This window comes from Rhinoderma darwinii, chromosome 5, assembly GCF_050947455.1.
Source record: "Rhinoderma darwinii isolate aRhiDar2 chromosome 5, aRhiDar2.hap1, whole genome shotgun sequence".
Classification (NCBI taxonomy): domain Eukaryota; kingdom Metazoa; phylum Chordata; class Amphibia; order Anura; family Rhinodermatidae; genus Rhinoderma; species Rhinoderma darwinii.
This window is the reverse complement of record NC_134691.1, coordinates 284407088-284434869: the sequence shown is the minus strand read 5'-3', so window position 1 is coordinate 284434869 and position 27782 is coordinate 284407088. Positions and strand designations below refer to the sequence as shown.

The following is a 27782-nucleotide window of genomic DNA, read 5'->3' as shown; positions in this document are numbered from 1 at the left end:
CCTATTTCTCAGTGACTGACATCCCCCTTCCATACATTGTATTTCAGAGCTGCTAGAACAGACATCCACAGGCAAGGGGAATGTCAATCTTGGACGAATTGCCTAGAAGACGCAGAATATTTCTCTGAGTCATTACTTTTTTCTTTTTCGCTGACATTGCGGTGTGAGGTCTTGTTTTTTGTGTACATTTTTTGGTATAATTTTTGCCCCATAAAATGTTGCAGTACAGCCTGGTTTGGGGATTTTACAGATTAAAGGGTAACTAAGCTTTCAAAAAACTTCTGACATGTCAAAGTGACATGTCAGAATTTTGATCGGTGGGGGTCTGAGCATTGAGAACCCCACCAAATCACTAAAACAAAAAGGCAGAAGCACCCGGGTGAGCGCTGACCGGCTTCGTTCCTGATTGGCTTTTCTCTGTGAGCTGAGCAATTGGTGTAAGGGCTCAACAGAAAGTTTATGAGCTTGTACATCAACTGCTCGGCTTTCCAAAAAAGGCAGATCCGAAACCCGGTCGCTTCTGCCCTTTCGTTTTGACGATGGGTGGGGTTCTCAGAAGTTTGATCGGTGGGGGTCTGAGCACTGACATGTCACTGTAACATGTCAGAAGTTTTTTAAAAGTTTAGTTACCCTTTAATTTTTAATATACATTATACTTTAAAGTGTATCTCAGGGAAAACATTTTTTTTTAGAGATCTACACAAATCCTCATGTAGACCCCAGCTGAAGCTTGTGCAAGGGTTTCACTCCAGAGAGACGTCATCATGAACCACTCTGGTCTCTGATTCAGAAGTGGTCCCTCTGGAGGCTGTCCAGTTGAGAGAGTATCTCCAATGCTCAAGAGTGAGGTTAAGTGAAACTATGAGTGGCTGTGGAGGACCACCTTAAATTACTTTAATACCCTTGCATGCAACCTCCTTACCAGTCACACAACCAAAAGTCAGTCTTAAAGCCTCAACTCAGTGATAAAACAGATACATTATGGCATGTAACATGATTTCAGGTGTTTTCCTGCAAACTGCAGCACTTCGGGCTCAGTGACCACAGAGTGAAGTCTCCGAACAGAAGAAACTGTCATGGTCACAGATAAAAATGGAATTAGAGCCTATATGAAAGCAATGGCGTGTGCAAGTACGGACAGAAATGAAATCCATATAAACGATGAAAGGGTCGCGGCTCTCGGCACCTTCAAACAGGGGTGGCGGGGTGTCGGGAGTCGGACCCCCACTAATCTAATATTGGCCTATCCAAAGGATAGGCCGTCAATTTTGAAAACCCGGATAACCCATTAAAATCGGTAAAATGGCAATTTTTGCATGGAAAGGAGGGACCATGACAGTTTTTGCGGAATATTTTATCCTACATAATTGATAAGGAAATAACAATGACAATTTATTTTTCTATTTTTTCAATAGCAAAACGTTATGAATACAGTATTTCCAGGTACTTGAGTTAGGACCTACAGTGTATCTGACATATGCGTTTCCCTAATCATGTGAAAGAATGCTATGAAGTATAAAGTGTAAGATAAGATGATAGACTGATAAGATGTAGACAGACTTCTTTGAGTACGGTGGAATGTAATGTTCACAAGAGCTATCGCTTCAATACACCAAAAGACTTTGAAGTGAAAATAGTATCAAAGAAAAATACAAGTGGTTACCTGTAGAACGATCCTCTCTTTTCTTTTTATTGCATGTATACTTCAAAACTATTTCCAAGCAGAAAGGGACATGTGGGTTTGATTTAAATAGATACAAAATTTGCTCCTCACAGATCCTCAGATCTACAGAGATGTATATAACGACTTAAAATGTAACTATTCAGAGCAACTGTGCAGAAGCTTTCAAGGAATTGATATTAACCCCTTAGTGACCAGCCTATTTTAGGCCCTAATGACCAAGCAATTTTTTTTTTTGTTTTTCTATAGTCACATTCAAAAGAGCGAACACTTTTTTTTATTTTTCTGTCGATACAGCTGTATGAAGACTTGTTTTTATGCGGGATTAGTTGTACTTTTTAATGGCACCATTTCGGGGTAGATATCATTTTTTTATTCACTTTTATTAACTTTTTTGGGGGGGGATAGAAAGAAAACTGAAATTCCACCCTTGTTCTGTGGGTTTTAAATTCACGCTGTTCACTGTGCGGAGCCAAAATAACAGGTTACCTTTATTCTATGGGTCGGTACGATTACGACTATACCACATATGTATAGGTTTTACGACTTTTGCACAATAAAAACCTCATTTGAATTAAAATGATTTGTTTTTGCATCGTCGCTTTCCAAGAGCCGTCATTTTTTTATTTTTCCGTCAATGTAGTGATATGAGGGCTTGTTTTTGCGGGACGATACGTAGTTTTGATTGGTACGGTTTTGGGGAACATGGGACTTATTGATTAACTTTGATATGACTTTGTGAGGGGGGCAATGGGAAAAAATAGCAATTTCGCCGTTGTTTTTTTGCGTTTTTTTTTTTTTTACGGCGTTCCCCTTGCAGTTTCAATTACATGTTAACTGTATTGCTTGGGTCATTACGGTCACGGCAATACCATATATGTGTACTTTTATTTCTTTTTTATACTTTTACTACATAAAACCACTTTTTATTAGAAAGAAAGCTTTGTTTTTTTTTACTGTAATCTTTATTAGATTTTATTTCACATTACTTACTTATTTTTTGAGATGCACTAGTGGACTTCACTATGCGATCTTACGATCGCTACTATAATATTTTGGTATAGTTAGCATACCAAAGCATTATTGCCTGTCAGTGTAAAACTGACAGGCAATCTATTAGGCCATGCCTCTTTATTAGGCCCCCGGCTGCCATGACACCCCATCGGAGGCTCGCGATTGCATTTGCAGGGCGCCGATGTGTGAGAGAGGGAGCTCCCTCCCTCTGTAAACAAGTTAAATGTCACAGTCACTATTTACCGCAGCATTTAACAGATTAAACGGCCGATCTGAGTAAACTTCGATCGCTACCGTTGGAGCAGGAGCCCGGATATCATCAGTCTGCACGGGACACCCGTGCAGGACTTCGACTAGGCTGCCTAAGGCACCTTAGTGACCGCCGTGAAAAGGCGTATTGGTGGTCACTAATGGGATAAAGACACTTTAAATATTATATTAGAGCTTTGAACACATTTTCACAATAAACCAGAGCGTGTGACCAGGATCCTCACTCCTCGTTTGAATTGGTTATTCTTTTTGTCACTATGTAAGGTCTGTACATGTACCCTGTAAATTGTAAAGTTCTGCAGAATATGTTGGCTCTATATAAATAAAAGATTATTATTTGTATTATTAGTGCTTTTTTTTTTTCTATACCCCTGTTCATAATATTTAGAGATGTTCTAGTGACTGGTATAGTGCCAAGGGACTGGTGCAGGGCAAATGTGGTGACCTTTTTTTGAAAAGGGCTCTACGTCTTCCCCAGGTCCTCACTCCTCGTTTGAATTGGTTATTCTTTTTGTCACTATGTAAGGTCTGTACATGTACCCTGTAAATTGTAAAGTTCTGCAGAATATGTTGGCTCTATATAAATAAAAAGATTATTATTTGTATTATTAGTGCTTTTTTTTTTTCTATACCCCTGTTCATAATATTTAGAGATGTTCTAGTGACTGGTATAGTGCCAAGGGACTGGTGCAGGGCAAATGTGGTGACCTTTTTTTGAAAAGGGCTCTACGTCTTCCCCAGGTCATTATAGACCAGTAAGCTTAACAACCATTGTGGGAAAAGTGTTTGAGGGTCTCTTAAGGGACTATATACAGGAGTAAGTGACAGAAAATAGTATTACAAGTGACAGCCAGCACGGTTTTACTAAGGGCAGAAGTTGTCAACCTGATTTGTTTTTATGAGGAGGCGAGTAGAAACCTGGAAAGACGGGCAGCCATGGACATTTGGACTTTGCAAAAGTGTTTGACACTGTCCCTCATAGACGTCTAATGGGTAAATTAAGGTCTATAGGTTTAGAAAGTATAGTTTTAATTGGATTGCGAATTGGCTCAAGGACCGTATCCAGAGAGTTGTGGTCAATGATTCCTACTCGGAATGGTCCCCGGTTATAAGTGGTGTACCCCAGGGTTCAGTGCTGGGACCACTATTATTCAACTTATTTATTAATGATATAGAGGATGGGCTTAATAGCACTATTTCTATTTTTACAGATGACACCTAACTATGTAGTAATGTTCAGTCTATGGAAGATGTTCGTAAATTACAAGCCGACTTAGATACACTGAGTGTTTGGGCATTCACTTAGCAAATGAGGTTCAATGTAGATAAACGTAAAGTTATGCATCTGGGTACTAATAATCTACATGCATCATATGTCCTAGCGGGAGCTATACTGGGGGAGTCACATGCAGAGAAAATTCTGGGTGTACTTGTAGATCATAAACTAAATAACAGCATGCAATGTCAATCAGCTGCTTCTAAGGCCAGCAAGATATTGTTGTGTATTAAAGAGGCGTGGACCAGCGGGACAGGGACACAATATTACCCTTTTACAAAGCATTAGTGCGGACTCATCTAGAATATGCGCCTCAATTTTGGACACCAGTTCATAGAAAGAATGCCCTGGAGTTGGAAAAAGAGGCACAGAGGATCTTTGTTATGAGGAAATATTAAAAGATTCAATGTATTTAGTCTTAAAAAGAGATGTCCAAGGGTGGACCCAATGGACTTTAACTGGGGGTTTTTTTGGTTTGTTTTTTTTCTTTCCACACCCTCTGTTTTCAAAATATTCACCATTTTCAATATCTCTGCTATTTGACAGTAAAGTAAAACATTCTTGTTTATATTTAAAAAGCTGAAAACAAGTACCACTGATACTTCTCACAGAAGAGAATTTACGTCCAGTCTAGGCAATCCTCTGTGAGCTAAAAAGATCAGCAGAACAAATCTCTCTCCTCATAGTTTGCTACAATTTATCATTGTAGGTAAAATGTATTAGCCTGTAGCCCAGGATAATTAACTTAACAAGTCATTACAGAATGATTAACCTCTTAATGACCAGACCTAAAAGGGCATTATCCTCTTAACGGCCAGGTCTATTTTGGCCTTATGACCAAGAATTATTTTTTGTTTTTTCATCTTTGCATTCCAAGAGTGATTACTTTATTTAATAGATACAACATGCCACGTAGCACGGTTGCAATTATTTTCATGTGCGATTCCCATTTCTGCTCCAAATGATGTTCTTCTGACTGCACTTGTCAATCAAATCACTTCCTGTCTCAGTGACCACCCATGTCTTGCCTTTAAGCAGACGTAACTGCAAATAGGGGTTCAGGAGAGAACAAGGCAGGGAGGCTCCACCGAGAAGTTATGGAAGATGGGTCCTAGTCAAAAGAGGGGATGCGTTCTTGAATTATGGATGATGGAATGCAGATAAGTAGATAGATAAAGGGTCGTTTTTGTGGTGGCATTAGGCTTTAAATGATCACTTAGGGTATGTTCACACGAGGGCGTCCGTAACGGCTGAAATTACGGGGATGTTTCAGCCTGAAAACATCCCCGTAATTTCAGCCGTAACGGCATGTGCAGGCGCTTGAACGCCGCGTCCATTACGGCCGTAATTAGCGCTGCTTTTCATTGGAGTCAATGAATAACGGCTCCAATTACGGCCAAAGAAGTGACAGGTCACTTCTTTGACGCGGGGGTCTATTTACGCGCCGTCTTTTGACAGTGGCGCGTAAATTACGCCTCGTGTGACCAGACAAATGTCTGCCCATTGCTTTCAATGGGCAGATGTTTGTCAACGCTATTGAGGCGCTATTTTCAGACGTAATTCGGGGCAAAAACGCCCGAATTACGTCCGTAAATAGGCCGTGTGAACATACCCTAACTGTTCAACAAATTTCAACAAAAAGTGTCCAGCCTCCTCAAGACAAGATGGACTGAGGGATGAGGTTACAGCTGTCCATACAAGTATACGGAGAGGGGAGGGGGATTAGCAGAGTAAGGCCCTATTCACATGAACGTGTCCGTTTTGCGCGCTCAAAAAACGCTGCATTTTGCGCACGCAAAAGCTCCGTGTAGCATCTGTATATGGTGCGTGGCTGCGTGATTTCCGCGCAGCCAGCATCATTATGACACACTGTTTTTATGTTTACAAACATAAATCAATGGGAGGCCGTTTTTTTTGTGAGTTTTCCGACGCGGTTTCTGCGTCAAAAAAATTCAGTGTGAACTGACCCTTAAACTGTGAAAATAGAACAAAAATTTGTAATAGGCCAAAAAAATTGAATAAAAGGCATAGCCCATTTTATGTGTTACTTTTTGTTTATATTTAGAGACATTAGTGAGAAACATGAATACGTTGTAACACAGTGGAATGTTTAATATCATGACAATCCCTCAGGGTAATTGGTACAGATGTTACCGAACACCCCAAAAAGTCTCCATTAGGCACAAACAATACTTACAGACATACATGCAACTATTTTTTATTTAATTTTATATTTGTTTAGAAACATTACCTTGGCAGCTGCACGACTCCCACTGGGGCCTGCTGATTCTAAAGCACAACCTGTCCACCTTCTCCCTAAGAAAGACACAAACATGTTTAGTTCTATACCAGTCATAATTAATCTGAAAGCGTCTCCGCGGAGCAGGGTGTGGAAGGCACTGCATCTACATAGATCTTAAGATCTTTCTTAATGTGCAAATATCCACCGTGAAAAACAGTTTCTAAGGAACAAATAAAATATGGTTTGAGTCAGAGAACTTATTATAGGGTTAAAGAAAGGAATACAAAACACACACTTACACTGCTCTGTTCACACTGTGTTCATAGTTTACGTTTGAGGTACCACTGAATGTATGTCCCAGACATATGCAATTGTATTATGGATATAGACATGTTTTTTGCAGGATCCCCTTGTATTGAAAAACTCTAGTTGTTTTAAGAAGTTTGGTTTTATTCAACCGCATGTGGGGAAAGTCCAAAAGTAAGCAGCCTGGGCAGTGGGTAGAGAGAGCACAGTGACCCCACGGTAGGGGCTCGGTCGTGCGTGTATAGTGAAATAACGTAAAACATTACATAACAAATATATACCACTAGAGGTTAGCAGTGTAATCAACTAAAGTAAGTGATAATAGGACTAATACCGCAGCTCTTTAAACCTTTTGATTATGTTCACACAGCAAACTAAAAAAGAAAGTAAAATACAGAGCGGTTTTCAAGGGAAACCAGCCCCTGATTTTCAGCCGTTTTTTAAAGCATCAAGCGTTTTTTACGTCCGCTTTTGGAGCCGTTTTTCTATTGAGACAATGAAAAACGCCTCCAAAAACAGCTCAAGAAGTGACATGCACTTGTTTTTACGGGGCGTTTTTTATGCGTCGTTTTTACAAACGGCCGCGTAAAAAAAGGCCCGTCGGAACGAAACATCGTTTTTCCCATTTCAAATCAATGGGAAGAGGTTTGGAGGCGTTCAGCTACCGTTTTTTCAGCCATTTTTCAGGGCGTTTACGGCCCGAAAATAACTTGTGTGAACATACCCTTTCGCTTTCACATGTAAATTGTTTAGAATTGGTTATGACCTTGGTGCTGAAAGAAAGCAAGCATGTATGTTCTGTATGACTTCAATAGCTTAGGCCAGGTTCACATTACATATAATGTATCAGTTAAGCATCCCTTCCCTCTTTGAGACCAATGGAAAATATCAGAATAGCATACAATATTTTTCCTGTTAATATATGCTATTCAATCAGATATTGTATTATTAGTCACTATGATGACATAAATGCATCACATATGTTGGCACTATATAAAGATTATAATTATTATTATATGCCATTCTATACACCAGGAGACCGCAACCTGTGGCACCAGTGTCACAACCGGCACGTGGGGCATGGTTTGCTGGCATACTTCCCTCTCCCGAAATCCAGCGCCGTTGTGTTCTTGGCGGCTCTGAACACAGCGAGAGAGAGCAGAGCTTCATTTTGAGCTTGGCGGGGCTGATCACCAGAATAGAGAGCAGTCCTTCATAAGCTTTGTCAATGCTGAACACTTGACAAGCACACAAAGCAGCACTGCTTTTTCTCCTGGTGTTCGGCATCGCCATGTTCATAATGAAACCCTGCTCTCTCCTGGTGATCAGCATCGCAAGAATGGAGATAAGTAACCACTCTGTAAAACATAAAGTTAGCAGAAGTTGGCAGCTCTTTCTCCTATGTGCACCACCCCCCGCCCCCCCAAGCAGAGGTTCAGTAGCCACTCTCCACTATGTGCATAACCCCCAAGCTGGTATTCAGTAGCCACGGTATCTCCGGTGTAAAGTTCCCCCTAGATGGTGTTCAGTAGCCGTGGTCTCTCCTATGTGCACAATCTTTCCAGTAGGTGTGCAGGAGCCTCGTTTGCACCACATCTTTGCAAAGAGAAGTCAGGGACAAGGATAACACTGAAATGTAAAAGTTTCAATAACGGATTAATTGGTTTGTCACATACGTAATAACAGTTTATGTTATATGACGTTCATGATTGAATGGCACACGGAGTACTTCATCATTGAATTTTTTTTATTGGCACGCCATACAAAAAAGGTTGCCTAAATCTGCTATACACTGTAAGTGCTTAAAGGGAAAGTAAGTTTATAAAAAATTTCCTATATTAACCAAGTTTATCTTGAAATGTTCCAGTTTTCACATGGACTACTGAGTAAGTCACTATCCAGCTTCTGCGGTCTACACTGTGGCTTGGTCAACTTTATCCCATGATCACCAAAGCGCAGAGTTACAATAAAAGGGTACCATCTCCATTACAAAGTTAGAGACAGAATACAGGATCACAACCAATGGTTGCTTGCTTCTATGAATATGGGACTTCTTAGAAAAAATAAATGTTTATTATATACGAGGTGCATCCCAAAAGCAATGAGAATGTTTTGTTTTTTTTACGCTCCGCATGAGGGCTGCGTGAGGAAAGGGAGGATGGAGTTTTTTCGCAAGGGTATCTCAGGTATACGGCCGGACCATCCTCAGTTGAGCCCGAGCTTTTCGAAGCATTACAAAAGTGCACACCTGTTTTTCCCTCTGGTCATTGATGAATATGCAGAAGAGCATCGAGCAGTGTTACGCAATCAAATTTTGCGTGAAACTTGGAAAAACAGCTTCATATACCTTAGAGATACTGAAGACAGAGTATGGGGAAGCCACTTTGTCGTTAGTCCACGTTTTTAAGATGGCACAATGCCTTCATGGATGGATGGGAAGCTGTTAAGGAAGAACACCCCTCAGGGAGACCTTCAACGTCAAGAACAGATAAAAATGTGGCTGTTATCAAGGCTCTGTGACTTTTCTTTGTTCCCCAAAATCAAAACTCACCTGATCAGCCGCGACGAGGGCTCTGAAGAACCTCTGACATGAAGACTTCCAGAACCGCTACGAAGAATGGCAGTGTTGCTGGAATCATTGTTTTCTTTCCCAGCAGACTTACTTTGAAGGTGATCAAGCCTAATTGTATGTTTTTATGTATAAACAGATTTTTTGGAAATCATTCTCATTACTTTTGGGACGCTCCTTTAAAAAAGAGATTTCTAAAACTTAAAAAAATAAGCTGGAAGCCACTAGTCAATTTTCATTGTAAAGTAATCCATCCAGCATAAAGTTGTCCTCGTTTTGAAAATGCCACTGTCATTATGGGTTAGTATTCCATAGATGCATACAGGCATATAATAGACGATAAATCCAATTGCCACCTGATCCTTTTTATATTACAATGACATGAACGAATACAAGAATACATGCCATGCACAGAGCAGAGATATACTGTGCATCGCCAGTGCAATGCTCAAGCATGTCATCTATGATGCACTGTTCAGAAAGGTAGAACAGAATGGGCATTGGCACCACAGCACTGGCCACCCATTAAAGTAAAGGTTATAGGCACTGGAGACTGGTTATCAGGTGAAGAAACATATTTAAAGATGAAGACTTGTTAGTAAGGCCTCATTTACACGAGCGTAATATACGCGCGTGCGACGCGCGTGCTTTTCACGCGTGTCGTACGCACCTATATTAGTCTATGGGGCAGTGTAGACGATGCGTGAATTTTGCGCAGCGCGAGTGCGTTGCGTAAAACTCACGACATGTTCTATAATCGTGCGTTTTTCGCGCATCACGCACCCATTGAAGTCAATGGGTGCGTGAAAACCATGCATGCCGCACGGAAGCACTTGCGTGCGAACTGCGTGATTCACGCAAGAGCTGTCAAAAGGATGAATGTAAACAGAAAAGCACCACAAACATCCAAACGGAGTGTCAAATTAGAGATGAGCGCACCGAACTTCACCGGGTTCGGCCGAACTCGTTTTGACCGAACCCGGCAAAAAATGTTCGGGTACGCGACGGCAGGAGACAGTCACTGTCCACGGTGCTGAAAGAGTTAAACTGGTTCAGCACCATGGCACCATGGACAATGACTTCCGATCACAATATACATATACGTGTAAAAAAAACAAGAGGTTCTGAAAATCACGCAGCCGCGCATCATACACGGATGACACACGGAGCTGTGAAATGCCTTTTGCGCGCGCAAAATGCAGCGTTTTTTGCGCGCGCAAAACGCACACGCTCGTGTAAATCAGGCCTAAGGCTTACATACCATTTTGTTGGTGTAGGTCATTTCGGCAGGCCATATTTTATGTTTCTATTAAATACATCCCATATTGTAAAGTTTAATTATCAGTATAATATGAAATTATTACAAGTAGGCCAAATATGTCACTGCTGTTGTCTTTTTCAACATATGTCAGAATTAGAAAAATACCGAGCACATGCTGGGCTATTTTTAAAGGTTCTACACTTAACCCCTTCAGGACTGAGCCACTTTTGGACCAAATGACAGAGCCTCATTTTTTAAATCGGACGTGTGTTACTTTATGTGGTAATAACTCGGGAATGCTTTTACCTATCCAAGCGATTCTGAGACTGTTTTCTCGTGACATATTGTACTTTATGTTAGTGAAAAAATTTGATCGATATATTCAATATTTGTGTGTGAAAAACACCAAAATTTAGTGAAAATTTGCAAAAAATTAGCATTTTCTAAATTCAAATGTATCTGCTTGTAAGACAGATAGTTATAGCACACAAAATAGTCACTAGCTAACATTTCCCACATGTCTACTTTAGATTGGCATCATTTTTTGAACATGCTTTTATTTTTCTAGGATGTTACAAGGCTTAGGGTATGTGCGCACACACTAATTACGTCCGTAATTGACGGACCTATTTCGGCCGCATGTACCGGACCGAACACACTGCAGGGAGCCGGGCTCCTAGCATCATACTTATGTACGATGCTAGGAGTCCCTGCCTCGCTGCAGGACAACTGTCCCGTACTGTAATCATGTTTTCAGTACGGGACAGTTGTCCTGCAGCGAGGCAGGAACTCCTAGTGTCGTACATAACTATGATGCTAGGAGCCCGGCTCCCTGCAGTGTGTTCGGTACGGTACTTGCGGCCGAAATACGTCCGTCAATTACGGACGTAATTAGTGTGTGTGCACATACCCTTATAAGTTAGCAGCAATTTCTCACATTTTCAAGAAAATGTCAAAAACCCATTTTTTTAGGGAACAGTTCAGTTGTCAAGTGACTTTGAGGGCCTTATATATTAGAAACCCCCACAAATCACCCCACTTTAAAAACTGCACCCCTCAAAGTATTCAAAACAGCATTCAGAAAGTTTTTTTTAACCCTTTAGGCGTTTCACAGGAATTAAAGCAAAGTAGCGGGGAAATGTACAAATTTCATTTTTTTTGCAGAAATTCCATTTTAATCCATTTTTCCTGTAATACTGAAGGTTTTAACCGGAGAAGCACAATTGAATATTTATTGCCCTCATTCTGCAGTTTTTAGAAATATTCCACATGTGGCCCTAGTGCGCTACTGGACTGAAATACCGGCCTCAGAAGCAAAGGAGCACCTAGAGGATTTTAGGGCCTTCCTTTTCTTAGATTATATTTCAGGCACCATGTCAGGTTAGAAGAGGTCTTGTGGTGCCGAAAGAAAGGAAACACCCCAAAAAATACCCCATTTTGGAAACTACACGCCTTGAGGAATTCATCTAGGGGTGTAGTGAGCATTTTGACCCTACAGGTGTTTCATAGATTTCATTAGAATTGGGCAGTGAAAATGAAAAATTACATTATTTTCCAATACCATGTAGCTTTACCTCAAAATTTTTTATTTTTTCAACAAATAAATGATAAAAATCACCCCAACATTTGTAAAGCAACTTCTCCAGAGTACGGAAATACCCAACATGTGGTCATAACTGGCTGTTTGGGGAAGCGGCAGGACTCAGAAGGGAAGGCACGCCATTTAGCTTTTGAAGTACAGATTTTGCTGGTTTGATTTCTCGGCACCATGTCGCATTTGTAAAGCTCCTAAGGTACCAGTACAGTGGAAACCGCCCAAAAGTGACTCCATTTAGGAAACTACACCCCTTGAGGAATTCAACTAGGGGTGTAGTGAGCATTTTGACCCCCCAGGTGTTTCATAGATTTCATTAGAATTGGGCAGTAAACATGAAAAATTTAATTTTTTTCCACTAAGACGTAGCTTTAGGTAAAAAAAAATCATTTTCTCATCAAATAAAGGAGAAAAATCACCATAACATTTGTAAAGCAACTTCTCCAGAGTACGGAAATACCCCATATGTGGTAATAAAGTACTGTATGAATACACATCAGGGCTCAGAAGGGAAGGAGCGCCATTTGGCTTTTGGAGAGCAGATTTTGCTGGATTGGTTTTTCTGCGCCATGTCGCTTTTGCAAAGCCCCTTAGGTACCAGTACAGTGGAAACTACCCAAAAGTGACTCCATTTGGCAAACTACACACATTGAGGAATTCATCTAGAGGTGTAGTGAGCATTTTGACCCCACAGGTGTCTCATAGATTTTATTAGAAATGGGCAGTGAAAATGAAAAATTACATTATTTTCCAATAAGACGTAGCATTAATTAAAAAATTTTCATTTTCTCAACAAATAAAAGGAGAAAAAGCACCGTAACATTTGTAAAGCAACATCTTCAGAGTACGGAAATACCCCACACGTGGTCATAAACTGCTATTTGGACACACAGAAAGGGTCTAAAGGGAAGGAGCGCCATTTAGTATTTGGAGTGGAGATTTTATAAGATTTGTTTTTTGACACCATGAGCTATAGTACCAGTACAGTGGTACCCCCGAAAAATTACCCCATTTTGGAAACTAGATCCCTCAAAGAATTGATCTAGGGGTGTAGTGAGCATTTTGACCGCACAAGTGTTTTGCAAAAATGAGTAAACAATAGATATTGCAGATTGAAAATGGCTGTTTTCAACAAATATGCCATTTCAGTGCCCAATGTGTTGTGCCCAGCTTGTACCACCGTAGACACACATCCCATAAATTGTTAAGCGGGTTCTCCAGAATACCCCATATGTGGTCATAAATTGCCGTTTGGGCTCACTGCCAGGCTCAGTTGGACCACCATTTGGCTTTTGAAGCGCAGATTTTGCTTGGTGTATTAGTGGTATTTCAGCTTATAATGTGGGGGCATATGTGAGCTGGGTGGAGTACTTCAAGCGTATATATGTAAGCTGGGCGGAGTACATCAGGGTATATGTAATATTCGCGGGTACATCAGGCTATATGTAAGCTGGGCGGAGTACATCAGGGTATATGTAATATGTGCGGGTACATCAGGGTATATGTAAGCTGGGCGGAGTACATCAGGGTATATGTAAGCTGTGCGGAGTACATCAGGGTATATGTAAGCTGTGCGGAGTACATCAGGGTATATGTAAGCTGTGCGGAGTACATCAGGGTATATGTAATATGTGAGGAGTACATCAGGGTATATGTAATATGTGCAGGTACATCAGGCTATATGTAAGATGGGCGGAGTGCAACAGGGTATATGTAAACTGTGCGGAGTACATCAGGGTATATGTAAGCTGGGCGGAGTACATCAGGGTATATGTAATATGTGAAGAGTACATCAGGGTATATGTAAGCTGGGCGGAGTACATCAGGGTATATGTAAGCTGGGCGGAGTACATCAGGGTATATGTAAGCTGGGCGGAGTACATCAGGGTATATGTAAGCTGGGCGGAGTACATCAGGGTATATGTAAGCTGGGCGGAGTGCATCAGGTCATAACAGGATGATGTAATAATGGGGAGAATGAATAATTCATGGATTGGTGTGGTCGCTTTGAACCAATCCTTTATGCACTGTCCGGGATTATTGGGTATTATACAAAATATCTGCGCTCCAGTATTGCCTTATATTTGACTTCTTCATTAGCCCTATAAGCCGCACAAGGCCCTAAAGTTTCCTCATCTCTGCTGCATCTACAGGGTCCACCTGTGGGGTCCAGCAAAGGACGATGTGGGATATTTAGTGAAATTCTATTGGACTGTCATTTAGAATCATTTTGCATCATTGCATTTTGAGAGCCATAACGTGTTATTTTTCCGTTGACGGAGCTGTGTGAGGGCGCGTTTTTTGTGGAACGAGCTGTAATTTTTATTGGTTCCATTTTGGGGTAGATGCAATTTTTTTTTATCACTATTTATTAAATTTTTTGGGAGATGAGGAAACCAAAAAACAGCCATTCCAGCACGTTTCTTTTTTGTTTTTTTTTTACAGTGTTCACCATGCAGTATAAACAACATGTTAACTTTATTCTGCGGGGCGATACGATTACAGCGACACCAAATTTATATCGTTTTTTTACGTTTCACTGCGTTCCCACAATAAAAATACTCTTTTCTAAAGAAATCATGTTTTCGTGTCGCCATCTTCTGACAGCCATAACTTTTTTATTTTTTTCGTTGATATCGCTGTGGGACGGCTTGTTTTATGCGTGACGAACTGTAGTTTCTATTGGTACCATTTTGCATTACTTGCAACTTTTTGATCACTTTCTTAAATTTTTTTTGAGACAAGATGACCAAAAAATAAAATGCTGTCATTGTTTTTTATTAAACATTTTTACGGTGTTCACCGTGCGGTAAAAATAATGTGATATTTTTATAGATCAGGCCGTTCCGAACGCGGCGATACCTATTATGTATAGTTTTTTTTTATCATATTTTCATTTTTTTTCTAATAATAAAGGAGTTGATCAGGGAAACAGGGCAAGTGTTGTTTTTATTATTTATTAACTTTCATTTATTTATTTTTCTTTCACATTTTTTTTTACTTTTTTCACTTTTTCTTTTACACTGACCTGGGGACTTGAAGATCTGGTCTTCTGATCCCCGGTACGATGGACTTGCACTACTTATGTAGTGCAGTGCATCGCAACTGTCATTCTTCATTTGACAGTTAGCGCATTAGGTCCTGCCTCGGGCAGGACCTAATAGGCTACCGTACCTTGGCAAACAGGAAGCCTAGTAATGGCTTCCTGGTTGCGATAGCAACAATCGCCACCCGCGATCCATCGCGGGGGGGCCTGGGGGTTACAGAGGGAGCTCCCTCCCTCTGTAAACCACTTCAATGCGGCGGATGCCATTGACAGCCGCATTGAAGGGGTTAAATGGCTGCGATCGGCGGTAACAGCCATCGCAGCCATTGCAGCGGCATGTCAGCTGTGTATAACAGCTGACATCCGCTGAAGATAAAGCGCGCACAGCTCCTGTGCTCGCTTTATCTGCCGGGCGTAACTGTACGGCCGTCTGCGGCAAGTCACTTGGTTTTCGGACGTACAGTTACGCCCAAAAGCGGGAAGGGGTTAAACATCAAAACGTAAAGAGCAGACATACAAACACACACATTATATATATATATATATATATATATATATATATATATAGTTTTTGTCATGTCAAAAAAGCAGTACAAGATGAATCATTTCAGAACTTTTCCCACCTTTAATGTGATCCATAATGTGTACAATTCTATTGAATAACGAACTGAAATAATTTAGAGGGGAAAAATAAAAACAACAAAAACTACAATAATGTGGTTGCATAAGTGTGGACACCCTCTTTTAATTGGGGATGTGGTTGTGTTCAGAATTAGCCAATCGCATTTAAACTCATGTTAAATAGTAGTCCGTACACAGCTGCCATTATTTAAAGTGATTCTGAGTAACCCCATATAAAGTTCAGCTGTTCTATTTGGATTTTCCTGACATTTTCTTTGTTGTATTTGACAGCAAAATCCATGGTCCATAAAGTGCTTTCAACACATCAAAGGGATTGTTGAAAGGCATCAGTCAGTAGAAGGGTACCAAAGAATTTCCAAGGCATTTGATATTCTATGGAACACAGTGAAAATGGTCATCAAGAAGTGGATTACATTAGGCAAAAGTGTGACATTACCAAGAAGTGGACGTCCCACAAAACTTGATGAATAGACAAGACGAAAATTGGTACGGGAGGCTACCAGGAGGCTTACAGCAACATTGAAGGAGATGCAGGACTTTCTGGCAGATACTGATTGTGTAGTGCATGCGACAGCAATCTCCCGTATTCTTTATACGTCTGGGCTGTGGGGTAGGGTGGCAAGACAGAAGCCTTTTCTAACAAAGAAAACCATCCAAGCCCGGCTATGTTTTGCAAAGACTTACAGCAAGTCTGCCAAAAGCATGTGGGAAAACGTGTTATGGTCTGATGAGACCAAGGTTGAACTTTTTAGCCATAATTCCAAAAATTATGTTTGTCGCAAAGCCAACACTGCACATCAACCAAAAGAATACCATACCCACAGTGAAGCATGGTGGAGGCAGCATTATGCTTTGGGGCTGTTTTTCTGCAGCTGAAACTGGGGCTTTAGTAAAGGTGGAGGGAATTATGAACAGTTCCAAATATCAGGCAATATTGGCCCAAAACCTGCAGGCGCCTGCTAAAAAGCTGAAGATGAAGTTCACCTTTCAGCACGACAATGACACAAAGCATACATCGAAATCGACAAAAGAATGGCTTCACCAGAAGATGATCAAATCTTTGGAATGGCCCAGCCAGAGCCCAGACCTGAATCCCATTGAAGATCTGTGGGGTGACCTGAAGAGGGCTGTACACAGGAGATGCCCTCGCAATCTGACAGATTTGGAGCACTTTTCCAAGGAAGGCGCTCAATGCAGGGAGAGGAAAATCTGCCTCAAACTTCCAAACGGAATTTTGAGGCAGAATTTCCGCCTGCAAAAAACTCTGTGTGAACCCAGCCTAAAAATTTTCAGTTTGTTTTTCATTACAATTGTACTGATTATAGGCGACATTAAAAGGTGGAAAAAGTTCTGAAATGTTTCATCTTGGGCTGATTTTGTAACATGACAAAAACCTGGCATTTTAAACGGGTGTGTAGACTTTTTATATACACTGTATGTGTGTGTAATATATATATAATTTTTTTTACACAGGGGGATATTTTTCAAACAGGCTAATTACAATTTTGAATGAAGAAACACAAGGAGGATTATTAGAAAAGTAACTTGGTCCGATGAAGCAGACTTTCGGGAGCTGTTAATAGGCACAACTATGGGTATTACTCAACAGAAAACCCCCTTGCAACACTTGAACAGTTGAATCAACTTGGGGTTACTGTTTGGGCAGCCCCCCGATGCGTTGTTTTAATACGGCAGCATGTCAATTTATGTTGCAGAATCGCTCCTTTACTGCTCCGGGTTTTGCCCCCTTGAATTCAATAGGGAGGTAAAACCTGCAAGAAATAGCAGATGTTGCGATTTTTTTTGGCGTTAAAGCTGTGATTCCGCAGCAAAAATCACAACTCAGATCTGGGTAAGCATGAATTATTTTTTCTCTCTGCTACTGCGTCCAGCCTGGCCTCTAGGAATGAAGTTTCATTCTATGTGACTGCTGCAGCGGTCACATGGGATGAAGCGCCATCCCAGGAAACCAGGCTGCAGGACGTCAGAGTGACGTGTCACCATGGTTACGGGTAAATATATAATTTTAAAAAATTTACGCAGTTTTCCGCAGCAGACAATTTGGTGCGGTTTTTTGTCCGGAATGCCCTTTGGGGAACAGGGCGGATACAATGTGTGCTTTTACGCAACGTATCCGCCCTGTGTGAACATACCCTTAAGGCGTGCTACTTGACTTAAATTCCAATCTCTGAAATAAAGGCGCACCTTGTTGGTTTTGGGGCCTCCATTTTATTAGAATGTTTTCCAGACAGCACTATAGATTGCAGGGGCCTTGGGGTGCCAAATCATGAGAAACATGACCCCATTTTGGAAACTATACCGCCCAAGAAATTCTATCGGTGCAGTGAGCTTCTTGAACCCATTTTGGAAACGACACCCCTAAAGGCATTTATCGAGGGGTGTAGTAGGCATTTAGACCCCACAGGTGATTTTAGAAATTAAAGCGCAGATGATGATAAAATGGGAAAATTGCCATTTTTCCACTGATATGCAATTTTAGCATGCAATATTTTGTGCCCAGCTTGTGCCACTGGAGACACATACCCCATAAATTGTTAAGCGGGATCGCCTTACGGAATGGACTTTGACAGCAAGATACAGCGTCTAAGAATACAGGATACATAGAAGATGTATCTGAACAAGTAAAATAAATCTCCAATAAAAAATCTATTTAAAACTTACTTATGCTCAAATAAAATATAGATTTAAAAAAATAAATAAAATCTGGGCTACAAAAGACAAACATTTCCTCACACACACACACACACAAACGCACCAGGAAATCTGAACTGTCTAGCTATAGCTTACGATTTAAAATGAACCTAAACTGCCACCACTGCCTTATAGTTAGTATAAATAATGGTCTACATATGTCCCTATATATTTATATAATCCGTTACTTGCATTCTTAAAAAGATGAACTTTAACGGTTTGCCGACATAGGACGAGAATACTTGTCCCGAGCGTCGGGTGCTTAGCGAATTAGGACGAGTATTCTCATCCTGTGTGACAGCCAGTGAACTCACGGCGGAAGTTAATTGGCAAAAAACGTCACTTTGTGCCCTCATATAAACGTTAGGCCTATTTATGCCACCATATAGAAGTTAGGCCCCCAGTTTGTACCTCCATAAATGCAGTGCCCTCTGTAGATAGTGCCACACAGCCGCCCTCCCAGATAGTGCCACACAGCCCCCCCTTCCCAGCTAGGGCCATGCAGCCCCTGACGTCACTGTCCATATATGGACAGTGTTGTCAGGGGCATCCTCAGAGCCATAGTCGCGGGCAGAGCACTACTAGCACTCTGCCTGGGAGTGGCATAGCTAAGGGCTCATGGGCCCTGATGCAAGAATTCAGCTTGGGCCCTGGTGCAAGAATTCAGCTTGGGCCCCCCTACCCCTCCCCAACACCACCAGAGCCTTGCGCACACCTATGCCCAGCTGTGTTGCCCGACAGACCCCATGAATGCCCCCACAGTATAATGCCCCCCATAGCTGCCCCCCACAGTATAATGCCCCCATAGCTGCCCCCCCACAGTATAATGCCGGCCCCCATAGCTGCCCCCCCCCACAGTATAATGCCCCCATAGCTGCCCACACACAGTATAATGCCCCCCACAGCTACCCCCACAGTATAATGCCACCATACAGTATAATGCCCGCCCCCATAGCTGCCCCCCACACAGAATAATGCCCCCCAGAGCTGCCCCACACACAGTATAATGCCCCACAGAGCTGACTACCACAGTATAATGCTCCCCATAGCTGCCCCTACAGTACAGTGCCACCCATAGCTGCCACACACAGTATAATGCCCCCATTGCTGCCCCACACAGTATAATGCCCCCACAGCTGCCCCATACAGTATAATGCCCCCCCATAGCTGCCCCATACAGTATAATGCCCCCCATAGCTGCCTTATACAGTATAATGCCCCCATACCGTATAATGCCCCGCATAGCTGCCTCATACAGTATACAGTATAATGCCCCTTCAGCAGCTACAATTTGAGCCCCCTCCCATACCCAGTATAATGCCCCCGTATGTACCGAATAGAAAAATAATAACATAATTACTTACCTATCCCCGTCTCCACGACAGGTGGAGGATACTTCTCCTCCTCTGCACTGTGCTGTGAGTGACTCGGCGCAGACATGCGCGATCACGTCACTACATCGCGCCAGCCTGCGCTGAGCCGCTCGCGGCACAGTGAATGGCTGGAGCAAGGCTCGAACATTGTATATACAAAATTTACACCGGCAAAGAACCCTATTTCCAAACTACCATTAAAGGATTGTTATTAACTTTATTATGCTATTTAAGCAAACAGACTCAATAGCCCCAGTACCCCTGAGGACGCTACATGTGTAGCTAAACAGGTCAGGGGGGCTCTGAGTAATTTTTAAACAGCGTGCTTTGTTGCTAGCTTCTGTGACTTTACTGTTGATTTGGCTTGGCGTTCTGCAGCCGCCGGCCATATTTAGCACTGTGTACCACATACTACATAGGCATTGTTCTATGGTACTACTCCTCCAGCAGCATGCATGTTTATTTATTAAACATATATGTCGTTCGTCTGTTTGCTTAAATAGCATAATAAAGTTAATAACAATCATTTAATGGTAGTTTGGAAATAGGGTTCTTTGCCGGTGGCAATTTTGTATATATGATGTTCTAGTGCCCGCCAACTACCAGGGTCTTTATTTTTAGGCTCTAACATTGAACCCAACTGAATGTGTCATGCGGACGCAGATTCAGTTGGAAGCGGGACCGGCGCGGTCAGCACTGTGTGACAACGGCTTATGGGCCAGGTCGCAGTTGCGACCCATATAGCTTCGTCAGGCTGTATGTGATGTCTGGGGCTTTGCCAGAGACTGAGTCCTGGAGCAGAGCCGCTAGTGCTCTGCCTGGGACTCCTCTCTTTCTTACATCACTGTCCATACATGGACAGTGATGCCGTGACGACCCTGGTCCCAACAACCCTGGTGCTGGCCCTGGTCCCGACAACAGCCTGTGTACAATTAGTACACAGGCTAATGTACTGGAATATGGCCAGTACATTAAAGTTAAAAAAATCAAAATCAAAAATCCCTCTATGGAATTGAAAAAAATAAAAATAAAAAAAAGTAACGTTAATAAATTTTAAAAAAAGATAATGTTAAATTAAAACAAATTTAAAAAAAAAATTAATCATAAAATAACCACAAAAATACACATTTTTTACAATAAATAAACTTTGCAAAATGTAAGTCCCAAAACATGAAACAATATACGCATATTTGGTATCGCCACGTCCATAACCTGTACAATAAATTTTGAACATTATTTATGATCGGTGTATGGTGTAGAGAAAAAAAAAAAAACTGCAACGGAACTGCTTTTTTTTTCTCTACATTTTTGCCAAAATAAAAATCTATATAAAATTAAACGATAATGTAAATGTATCAAAACATGTAAAGTACAACTTGTCCCGCTAAAAACAGTCTCATACAGCTACGTCGGACAAAAAATTAAAAAGTTATGAGCGCCGGGAAAGAAAATGGGAAATATACAAAAAAAATTCTGTCCTCTAGGCCAAAATTGGCCCGCACCTTAAGTGGTTAAAATTCGCACACGGTGTTTGCAAATAAGGGTCTGGGAGGTGGAGCCGCTTGAGTTTACGGTCATGGTGTCCGTTTCCTAATTATGCCTATTCCTGCTTGATTGACGTTCCTGAGGTCCTCTTCTAATAGTCTGGTGGCTGCCAGTGCATGCCCAGTGAAGCTGGCTGTATTTACCCCGGCTTCATCCGTGCACTCCGCATGTGCCAGGCTATCAGAGATTTGAGACTAGCATGGAGTTTCACGTTCCAGCAGAACAATGACCGTAAACATACTGCTAAAGCTGCACTGGAGGAAATATTTAAACGTCATAGAACAGCCGGAGTCAAAGACCAGACCTCAATCTGATTGAGAATCTGTTGCATGACTTGAAGAATGTTGTACACCAACACAACCCATCTTAAAAGAGTAATAACCCTGTACAGTTGTCAGGACTTTCAAATTCCCCACTTCTGTACCACAGCGGAACAGAGGAGCTGTTTATGGCAACTAGTATTCTTTTAATTTAGAGCAGACAGTCAGTTAAAAAAAAAAAATGCAATACCAACTTAAACATTAGAAGAAGGAATTGATAGTTCAATCATTAAAATGACTGCTGCTTAATTTTAATAGGGTTTTCCAGGGACATTTTGTTAATCAGAGGAAATGGGGAAGGCGTGGAGGCGTAATAAAATAGGCAGGCATTGAGGAGACTGTGGATCAATAAGATGCCTCAAACCCGGGTGTACGTCAGAAGTCCCGGGTTTTGAGGCATCCTATGGGTCCACGGCCCCCTCAATGTCCGCTCCGTTCATTCTTTGCTTGTACTTCAATAGCAGCACGAATATATATATATATATATAAAAAGCAGTAAATAGGCAGCACTCACAAAGGCTTATGGTGAAATTTTTACCTTAAGCCTTTGTGAGTGCTGCCTATTTACTGCTTTTTGTCTAGAGGGACAGTGATCAGTTCCCTAAGGCTTGCACCGCCTTTCATTTGAGCCTGTGCTGCTGGATTCTATATATATATATATATATATATATATATATATATATATATATATATATATATATTTATATTTATATTTACAGATGATGGGGATCACATCAGACATCTGAGGTGCGGTCACAGGATTCTGTGAACGCATCTCAGAAAAAAGCAGGTGGGCAGGATAAGCTAAAGGGGAAGGGAGAACTAGTGGGGAGGGCCAATAGACACGAACAGGGCGGATTAGTGAAGAACAGTCCTGTGTCGTTACAAAGGTCAGTGAGGTATCGACACAGGGCTGTGTGTATTCTAACTCTTGCGCACGAGCCTGTGTCGAGAGAAAAAAAAGAGACAGATGAAAATCAGAACTTCCGGCAGGGCAGAGGTAGGGAGAGTAGGAAGGAAAGTCTTCAGATTTAATACAGACTCTATATTAGCAACATTATTAAATAGTTACGTAGAATATTAGGTCGAAAATGTTGTGTCCCTGGAAAACGCCTTTAAAGGGGTTGTCCAGGAAAAAAATAATTCAAAAAAGTGTCCCCCAGCCTTGGTTTGCCTTCCCTAATACCCCCTATTAAACTTCTAACCAGTTTCTGTTTGATCTCCATCGTCACTGCTGCTCTTTCTGTTTGCTTTACATCCCTTGCTGTCTGTTTCCTGTCTTGTAACCCACCATACCCATGAACCCCTGCTGCATCTGAAGAGACAGCTTGCATCCCCACCCCTTCCTGCAAAGCATCTCAGCTATTTGCATACTGCCACGCCTCTCTATGTTCACAGGGTCCTTCCCTGCTCTAATTACAAATTCCAGGCAGCTCCCTCCCTGCACACTCTTACACACTAATAATCATCACTATCCTTTGTGCCTCCATCTATCCCTGATCTAAGTACAGGCACCCATCTCCCTCCCCCCCTACCTTTCACAGGCTGATAAATATAAGTCTGCCCACTCCACCTATGTCAGAAATCTTGGTACACACAATCCAGTCAGCACATTTTCCTCACCTGCTGCTGGATCTGTTCCAAGAGATCCTGTATTAGGCCCTGTTCACACTGAGTTTTTTGCTGGCAGAAAATTCTGTCTTGAATTTTGAGGCAGATTTTGACCAGCCTGCACGCCGCGTTTTTTGTTCGCGGTCATTGAGCGCCGCAGGCAAAGACGCAGCGAAAAACGCTTTCTCTGTTTCCCATTGATGTCAATGAGAGGTCAGAGATGTAAACGGCCGAAGATGGGGCATGTCGCTTTTTCCCGAGAACATATTGAAATAAATAGGAGGTGTTTTCGGATATTTTTTGGCGCGGTTTCCGCTTCAAAACGTGTCAAAAAATGTCCGAAAATGCCTCCCATTGATTTCAGTGGGAGGCGGAGGCGTATTTTCCAGCATGGGGTAAAACCGGCTCGCGGGAAAAAGAAGCGACATGCCCTATCTCCGGGCGTTTACTCCTCTGACCTCCCATTATCAATGGGAGGAAGAAAGCGTTCTTCGCTGCGTTTTTGCCCACGGCGCTCAATGGCCACGGGCAAAAAAAACACTGTTAAAAACGTGGCAAACGACAGTGAAGTGAGGGACTTCTCCTGGATCGGAATCCCCGGCCACAGCGGTGGGGATTCCCTTCAGAAGTCCCTAACGTCACTGTGTCCATATATAGACAGTGAAGGCAGGGACTTCTCCTGGAGCGGAATCCCCGGCCACATCGTCGGCTGCTGGTGCCGGGGATTCCGTTTAGGAGAAGTCCCTGACTTCACTGGAAGTGAGGGACTTCTCCTGGAGCATAATCCCCGGCCACAGCTTCGGCAACGCTGTGGCCGGGGATTAGGGATTCCGCTCCTCCATCTCACATGCACTTCAGTGCGAGAGCTCCAAGAGTGAAGAAGGAGGAGGAGGCGTGGACGACGAGACAGGAGGGGGAGGGGCGTGTACTATGATTGATGGCGCTCCGTGTCTTTGCTCAGCCTGCACTTCTTGCTGTGTAAAGACACGGCGCGTCATCAACTAGGTCTACAGTCGGCGGGACCAGAGGAGGCGGAGATCATGAAACATCCGCCCGGCCCACTGCCTGTAAATGTAGTTGATGAGGCGCTGTGCCTTTCTCAGCCAGAAGTGCTGGCTGAGCAAAGACACGGCACGTCACAGGAAATAAAAAAATTTACCCTGGGTGCGGTCACAGGAGAACGCTGGCACAGGTAAGTAGACACTATATTAGAAATGTTATTAAATATGTCTAATTAAGTTAAAATTTAAATACAATTTATTCCTGGACAACCCCTTTAAGCCTAAATTTCTTATTTGTATTTATATATGATCCTCATACCCTGATAAATCCTGTCAAATCATGTTCCTGATAATATGACTTATTTTACAGACCATGTGTTTCTTATAAATCCAGCATAGAACAACCTTGGCAGAAAACAGGTTAAATTTCAATAAGCTATTAAAAAAAAAAAAAAAAAAAAAAAAAAAAATCACTAAAAACTAGTTAGTGGCAAGGCAACAACTAAAAGCAATAAACTCAAAATTAAGGGATAAATAATTTAAAGCACATCATGAAAAAAGTATTAATAATTCATTAGATTAATAATTTACTAAATAATCAAATAAATAATGAAATACATAAATAAACCAGCAAATAAATAATTCTGCAATATAAAGGAAATTGTGCAGTAGTAAGCAAATGTTGAAGGAAGCATACATTTTTAACTCTATTTATTCCAGAGTCCGATAAGTGAAAAATAACACGTTGGCAAGCGCTGCATAAATATATATCCTGCAGAACTTCGAAGAGCTGGCAAAATGCTCTGCGAGGCTAGACAGGCTTTTATGATAGATGGTTGTGTAAAGGAAATGAATTAAGATACAGTAGACTATCACCGTGATATAAGCTGCACCTTAAATATAAATTGGTTGCAGTAAACACATCATTAGCAGTTTGTAACGTTATACAGTCTTGTTGCCGTTTTGAACACTTAAAAATTATTGCCACAGGTGGAGGGGGAATAACTCCGTCAAATCTTTGGCAGCGCGTTTCAGTCTCTTTATAGGAAACAGCTCTTGAATGTTGAAATGTCTGCTTTCAATTCTTCTCCACGCTAATAATAATCCTAACAATCAAAATATCAATTGTGGGTTTGTTTTCGAGTCTGCAGTTGGTCTACGGAAAGTCTTATGGAGTATTTCGGCAGCACACATGATAGCAGACTGAGCCCGTTTTTTTTTGCATTTAATTTGACATACAATCTGTGCAACCTGGCACGCATTCAGATGTAAGGAGAAAACCGGATAAGGACAAAATTAACATGTAACACGTGGTTAACTTTTAGTTAACAAGTATCACATGCCTCTAGGGAATGAAATAAAAATTTGAAATAAAGACACTTTCTTAGCTATAGGCTTTATATTTGTTTTGGCTGAGCATCCAAACTTTGGGCAGGATGCCTTGCTGTGCAAATGAAATGAGGCTAGTAGAGGCGATCTGTCAATGTCTCAGCACTCAGAGTCGGATTTATCCTCCAGAGTAACTAATACTCTCTACAATGGATTTATTTCTAAATGTCACAAAACTATTCTTAATTAATAAACGGTTTTTACGATCAACATTTGTTTGCACAGATTTCTACCAGAGCGATATACGGACAAGATTGTTTCGCACAGAAGCGCTGAATACAATATTACATGATATAGAGTAAAAGAAGAAGACAAAAACTTCTTGATTTTTTTTGCAACCCAACGAATGGATGTAAGAAATGCGATCTCCATGTAACTGGTTTCCAAAATATCCCATAAACTTCTACAATTGGAAAACTGGAAGGAGTTTTAAGCCACCAGATGAGATATCCAGGGGGAGACCAAGCTGTAGTAAGCCGTCGGAACGGAGCCCTGACTGACACAAACGGAAACCATAGATTATAAAAGCCTTTGATGGCTTTAATGTAATGTTTGTACTTGGGCATAATTAAAAAAAAATGTAAATCTAAATTTTATTAAAAATTGTATTTAGTTTTAGTGCTGCATCTTCTATATAATCACTATACATAGAAGCTGCATAACACCGCTGTAAGCCGAAGTGGTCAGTTAGCTGGACTGATGGCTCGGATGACAGCAGCTCCTGTGTCCCTCTGACAAGCAATTTAACCCTAAAATAGATCAAATTTTGATTAGATTATGTGTAAGGCTGGATTCACACGGGCACATTACGTCCGTAATGGACAGAACGTATTTCGGCCGCTAATCCTGGACCGAACACACTGCAGGGAGCCGGGCTCCTAGCATCATAGTTATGTACGACGCTAGGAGTCCCTGCCTCGCTGCAGGACAACTGTCCCGTACTGTAATCATGGACTCCTAGCATCGTACATAAGTATGTTCGGGCCCTCCCCTTTTCGGTTCCCTAATTTTAGGGCCTTGATAAATCGCCTCTTGAAACACTAGAAATGTTCCGCTCAGGCCTGCCCTGAACAACTGCATATTTCTTCTTTCTAAACTTATGGTAGCCTTAACTCATTTTATTTTTTCATAGACGTAATGGTAGGAGGGCTGGTTTTTTGCGGGACGAGCTGTAGTTATTATTGGTACCATTCTGGGGTACACGCGACTTTTTGGGCACTTTTTATTCCAATATTTGTAGGTCAAAGTGACCAAAAAACATTCTGGCATTGTTTTTAAAATTAATTTTTTTTATGCTGTTCACCACGTAGAATAAACATATATTTTTATAGTTCAGGCCGTTACAGTTGCAGCGATACCAAATATGTATGGTTTATTTTATTTTTTTCAATAAAGGACTTGGTAAGCGGAAAAGGGCGATTGTATTTTATTTTATTACTTGAAAGTTTTATTATATTTTTTATACTTTGTTTTAATCCCACTAGGGGACTTGAAGGCTCAAGCGTCTGATTTATTTTCTAATACATTGCACTACCTATGTAGTGCAATGTATTAGATCTGTCAGTCATTCACTGACAGCGCCTCGGGTTGGGGCCTAATCTGCTTCCGTAATGGCAGAGCAGTAGGCCATTGTTAGGCATCCTGTTGCCATAGCAGCAGCGCTGCCTTGCTGACGATCTGCTACCAACCTCTAAGATGCAGCAATCGCAGGGGTTAAAGGCAGGGACTGAAGCTAGCTCCGGTCCCTGCTATTACAGGATGTTGTCAGCTGTAACACACAGCTGACAACCACCGCTGATGCCGTCGGCTATGAAAGCTTTTTAGGACCCGACCTCATACTAGGCAAACCAGGAGGCCAGTATTAGGCCTCCGGTTGCCATTGCAGCCACCGGCATCCTGGCAGTTTAGTTGGCGGGGTGACGATGAGCTG

The 27782-nt window shown here is 41.7% G+C and overlaps 1 protein-coding gene across 3 annotated transcripts in view; it reads right to left on the bottom strand.

The window, feature by feature from the left end:
- Nucleotides 1-27782, bottom strand: part of TBC1D5 (TBC1 domain family member 5) — a 475979-nt gene that overhangs the window by 435568 nt on the left and 12629 nt on the right. For 2 of the 3 annotated variants that reach the window (XM_075827227.1, XM_075827229.1), the window contains exon 2: nt 6493-6557. The gene's annotated coding sequence lies outside the window, so the exon portion shown is untranslated. Of the gene's footprint in view, nt 1-1663; nt 1712-6492; nt 6558-27782 lie in introns of all 3 variants that reach the window. The other variant, XM_075827228.1, reaches the window with a different exon arrangement.